Genomic DNA, 6,000 nt, shown 5'->3' on the forward strand with positions numbered 1-6,000 from the left:
AGATATACATTTTTAGGGGTCGATATTTATCAAATATTTCTAACTCCTCAGCGACTTATAGATCATGTGTACACTCAAAACACATTAGATACTTAACCTATAAGTCTTCAGTCCACCAAAATCACTAAGGGGCACTAGATGCACTTACACCACTGATGATTTGAAGCTCCCCCAGGTATCTGCCATATGGTGGCCACATTCATCAATGAGGCCAAATGGAAAGAGACGCAATCCAAGCAAGCAAAGGCTGCAAAACTGGAAAAGGAGAAATTTCTCAGGAAGAATCTCCTAAACATGTCGCTTGATAATCTTGTGTCTACCCAGGTTGAACTGAAGACTTTGACTGAAAAGTACACAAAACTATCTGATCGTCAAAGTCTCAAGTCCAATCTCATCAAGCTTGCAACCAATGCAGTTGATGAATATAACAAGAAGGCTCCTCCTCTAGCAAAGCCAAAGCAGCCAGAGCCCAGCTATTCTGTTTAGCTGACTGAGGAAGATGAAGAAGGAGAAACTACGGCTAACGAAATGCCTCAAGATAGTCGAGCTCAGGAACCTATCATTGAGGAAATACCTCAAAACACTCCAGTTGATGAATCTGCTCCAGCTGAAGAAAATGCTTCACCTGAGGAAACTGCCAGGGCTGATAATGCACCAGCTCCTGAAGAGAAAATTCCTTCACCTCAATTCTCAAAGGTTAAGAAGATTGTTCCGTCTGCATCAGACGTGAAGAAAACCAAGGCTTCTGAGAAAGAAGCGAAGAAAAGAAAAGCTTCTTTAATCCCAGAATCATCACAGGCCAAGCACCTCAAAACACTTGATGAAACTGCTCTAGTGGATGCTGTGCCTCCGAAGGTAGCTCCATCATATACTTTGATTCCCTTCGCAATTGAATATGTCATTACTGAACAAGATGACGGAATTCCGGTTGATGAGGAAATGAAATATGCTGATTCTGAAGAAACCATGGATCAGGAAATTCAAATTGATGATATTCCTCAGTACTTCGTTGCTCACAAGACGTCTTATGAACCTGCTCAAGTATCAGCTGCAACAGCTGAAGATTTTGCCTCCTCCTTCACCAAGAAAACTCCTCAAGCTGAGGAAAATCCTCATCCCGAGGAAAGTCCTCAACCCGAGGAAAATCCTCAACCTGAGGAACATTCTGAAGAAAATGCTCCTGCACCCAATACTGAAACTGCTATTGTTGTGGTCAACTCTGAAACAGCAATGATAGTATCTCCCCAAGAAAAGAAGCATAATCTTTAGCCAATACAAAATCAGCCTTTTTCAAAAAGGCCAAAGTTTGAGAAGGAAGAGTTCTATGAAGAACAGATGTATTTCATCGGCGACAATCCATATGACAAGCTTTGCATCACGCACATGAAGTTTTGGACAATGACTCAGCTCAACTACCATGCCTCTGTGCTCTGTGGAAGAAACAAAATATTTCAGCACAGACATATTCCTCATGTTGAGATGGAAGAAATTCCTTGCTTCGCCCGAGTCCTCAGTGTTCTTCATGAAGCTGGACTGCTGCCTCTCTGCACTCATATCGGTGATTGGAACAGTAATATTGTTCTTCAATTTTATGCTCGTTTGCACATCTCTGGAGACCTGAAGGATATCAACACTTGGGTGCTGAACAGGATGACTCAGCACACACATTACAAAGCTCCTGCCACTGAGCTGCTGCGAGTGCTTCCAGTTTCAATTCCCCGAGAACAAGCTGTGCTAATGTATGATGAACAGGAATTGCCCAACAAGCTGATGGAAGTCCTCACGAAGCCTTTGGCCAAGGATCAACCACCAAGAACGATCTTTTTGGTTCAAGACTTGAAGTATGAACCAAGGACTATCTACAAGATCCTGTGCAGTGTCATCGATCCAATCAAAGGCCATGATGATGAAGAAGATGTCGTAGGCATCATGAAGAATATCCTTTGCAACATCATCGATGGCATACTAATAAACCTTCATGACTTATTCCTGAGGACTCTGGCTGACAATGCTATGTCACCCTTCGACCTAAAGATTTACGCTCCATTGATCAAGAGATTCATCACATGCAGGTCAGGCATCAACTATCATGCTGATTTCAACTATCACATTGGATATCTACCTCCTATCAGAGTCAACAAGAGAACTTTTGAGCCTATTGAAGGAAAAGGAAAATCTGTCATTGGTGAAGGAAGTCGGCCCCTTGATGGTCAGTTTCGTGAACCAGAACCTTATTCTTCATGGGATGACACTGAAACTTAGTAGCCGCCTTGCCCTGTTGCCCCAAGGATATTGACTAATAGAGAACTACTCCTTAGTCTTCATTAGAAGGTCGATCGCAATCACAAATGGGTCAAACGTCAATTCAGTGCCATTGTGGAAACCCTCAATGAGACTCAGAATGCAGTGAAGAAAAATCACTACTATCTTCATGAGGTTTTTGATCGCACCTGGGCCACTCTGGCTCATCTGAAGACTCAAGAAGTACTTGATGAATTGGAGTTTACTCAGGACTTCGACTGGTCGTGGCCTCCCAAGAAGAAATTTAAGCCAATTCCAGTTCCAGAACTTGAGGACAGTTCCTTTTCTTCATTCCGCAGCACAGAATCTGATGAAGACCCAGAAGACACTGCCACTAGCCCAAGGAGGAAGCCCGTCACAAACAATCTTCACACGTCTTCTTCATCAGCCAATAAGTGAAAGTCTTCATGGAGCGTTTGTCCTCAGTTTTGTTCCTTTTTGTCATTTGATGACAAAGGGGGAGAAATCTGAAAGTTAGTCTTATGCGGGATATATTTTGGGGTTTATGAACTTTATTAAGTTACAAGCTCTTGGTTCTTCTGAAGTGTTTTATGTAATGAGTTATAACTTAAGCCCGATTGTACTCTGATGCTTTTGAACATTTTTCTCCGCATGCTTATTCCTCAAAATATTAATGCACTCATGTTTAAATTAGTCAAATACCATTTCTCATCATGCATTCTCAAATTCTTCATATTATATGTCATATGTATGCATGATTTACAAGATACACGGGGAGATCTCCATCATATAAATCATCAATGTGCATTTGCTGTGAAAAGCAAAATCCTCAAATTGTGCATATCTTCAGAGGGAGTCTCTCAGTATCTTGATTTCAAATTCCTCAAAATGAGTATTAAACTTCAAATTTTTATTCCCGTTGAAGACTGAAACTAATTGTCATCAACCACAAAAAGGGGGAAGATTGTAAGTGCATCTAGTGCCCCTTAGTGATTTTGGTGGTTTGAAGACTTATAGGTTAAGTATCTAATGTGTTCATGAGTGTACACATGATCTATAACGTTGAGGATTTTCAAATATACAATGAATATTGACCCCTAAAAAAGTATATCTTCGGCTGAAGAAATTGGTCTTCTGCTCAAGACTTTGATCACGAAGAAATTGCGATAAAATTGATATTCCTCATGAAGATATTGAAGATGAGGAATTCGGTGTGTCCTGAAGAAAAACGATCCGATGACTTTGAAGCAAGAAGATTTAGTATTTCTGCTTGATTTTCTTCACTCTTGAGTCATAGGAACACCGTACTCTTAAAGGGGGTCGAGGTAACACTTCGGAATGAATTTCCTCATGCTGCTCAACCCAAGCCTAATCCTACCAAAAGCCTCAAGTGAGGAATATGAGAGACATGAGGAATCTCAAAGTTGAGGGTCCCGACCGTTGCCGCAATTCATGCCACATCACCGATCTTATCCACACCGACGGTCATAATATTTAAGGGCATTAATGTCAAATCATGTCGGGGGGCTCCCATGCTCAAAATAGCGGCCCCCACAACCATTAGCTGGTTGGCTGCTCCACGAGAAACTGACAGTTGTCATTTAGAGAAACCCAAATTCCACAGAGAGTTCGAGAGTAAATCATCACTAAGGAAATACCCCAAACACCAAACCACAAACCAAAAACCAAGTGATTGAGCATCACTAAATAATTTGTTCCTATGTGGAAATGACGCCTTTTACCTTTGAGGACTGTGCATCCTCCAGACGGTTAGGCATCATGGTCTAGAGCAGTACAACAGTCAACTGTGGATCACCGGGTGACCAAGTTTGTGAGGGTTTGGAAGTCTGCCCTAAAGACTTACCACGAGTGTTGGGCGAGGACTGTGTTCTCTTAGCTCAAGGATAATACAATAGGGACCGTGTGTCCCGGGACTGTGTGTCTTTTGGTTTCAATACCAAGCCACTCCAAACCAGACGTACGACTGTCACATCACTTGGAACTGGGTCATCAACCACTGTCTTCATTGTGATACGGGTTCTATTTCTTCAAATCATTCAATTCTTCAATATTGTATGTTGAAGATTTTCATTGTCTTTGTTTGAAGTATTTGCTAAAGAATTTCTCTGAATTTCCTCAACCTCAAATTCTTCACGCTAGTTAATCCTCATCTGTTTAATCTGCGCCTGCATACTGTGCAATCTGTTTTCCATGTTCCTCATCTAGAAAACTGTTGTAGTGATACTTTGCACTCGTGATCCTTTGCTATTTCCGCTGCAAGTTATTCATCAGTGAAGAATTTCCTCAGAAGGAATCTCCTCAGTGATGAAATTCTAAAAATCTCCTATTCACCCCCCTCTAGTCGATATAACGCACTTTCAATATGACTTTGTGTGTATGACTTGAGTGTCGTGTCATGTGAACCATACATTTATGAAGATATTATGCAGGGCTCTTCTGAGCCTTCTAAATAAATGTTGTGATGTTATGTGGTTATGTTGTGATTGTTGGGGAACGTTGCATGGGAAACAAAAAATTTCCTACGCACACGAAGACCTATCATGGTGATGTCCATGTACGAGACGAGATTAGATCTATGTACCCTTGTAGATCGCTAAGCAAGAAGCGTTAAGAAACGCGGTTGATGTAGTGTTATTGCTTCGTGATTCAAATCACGGTCGTCCCACGATCCATCCCACGAACGGTTCCGATCTAGAGCCAAACGGACGGCACCTCCGCTTTCAGCACACGTACAGCTCGATGACGATCTCGGCCTTCTTGATCCAGTAAGCAAGATGGAGAAGTAGATGAGTTCTCCAGCAGTGTGATGGCGATCCGGTGGTGGCGATGATCTACTCCTGCAGGGCTTCCCCCGAGGTAAAACTACGTGGAATAGGCTAGAGTTTCACGTGGCAAAGTTGTGTCTCAAAAATCCATAAACCACCAATATATATCGGAGGAGGGGAGGGGCTAGCCTTGGGGCACAAGGGACCCAAGGGTGTGCCGGCCAAAGGGGGAGGACGACTCCTCCGCCAATTCGGTTTGGGAAGGAGGAGTCCTCCTATTCCTTCCCACCTCCCTCTTTCCTTTTTTTCTTTCTTTCCTTTGGTTTTTTCACTTGTGGCGCAATAGCCTTCTTGGTCTGATTCCACCAGCCCACTAAGGGCTGGTGCGCCACCCTAAGGCCATGGCCTCACTCCCGAGTGGGTGGGCCCCTCCCGGTGAGCACCCAAAACCCATTCGTCACTCCCGGTACTCTGCCGGTAATGTCCAAAACTTTCCAGTAACCAAATGAAACCATCCTATATATCAATCTTCCTTTCCGGACCATTACGGAAACCCTCGTGAAGTCCATGATCTCATCCGGGACTCCGAACAACATTCGGTAACCACACATATAACTCAACTATGCTAAAACATCATCAAACCTTAACTGTGCAGACCCTGCGGGTTCGAGAACTATGTAGGCATGACCCGAGACACTCCTCGGTCAATATCAAATAGTGGGGCCTGGATGCCCATATTAGATCCTACATATTCTCCGAAGATCCTATCGGTTGAACCTAAGTGTCAAGGATTCATATAATCTCCTATGTCATTCCCTTTGTCCTTCGGTATGTTACTTGCCCGAGATTCGATAGTCGGTATCCGCATACCTATTTCAATTTTTTTACCGGCAAGTCTCTTTACTCATTCTGTAATACAATATCTTGTGACTTACACTTAGTCACATTTCTT

This window comes from Hordeum vulgare, chromosome 3H (assembly GCF_904849725.1).
Source record: "Hordeum vulgare subsp. vulgare chromosome 3H, MorexV3_pseudomolecules_assembly, whole genome shotgun sequence".
NCBI classification, from domain to species: domain Eukaryota; kingdom Viridiplantae; phylum Streptophyta; class Magnoliopsida; order Poales; family Poaceae; genus Hordeum; species Hordeum vulgare.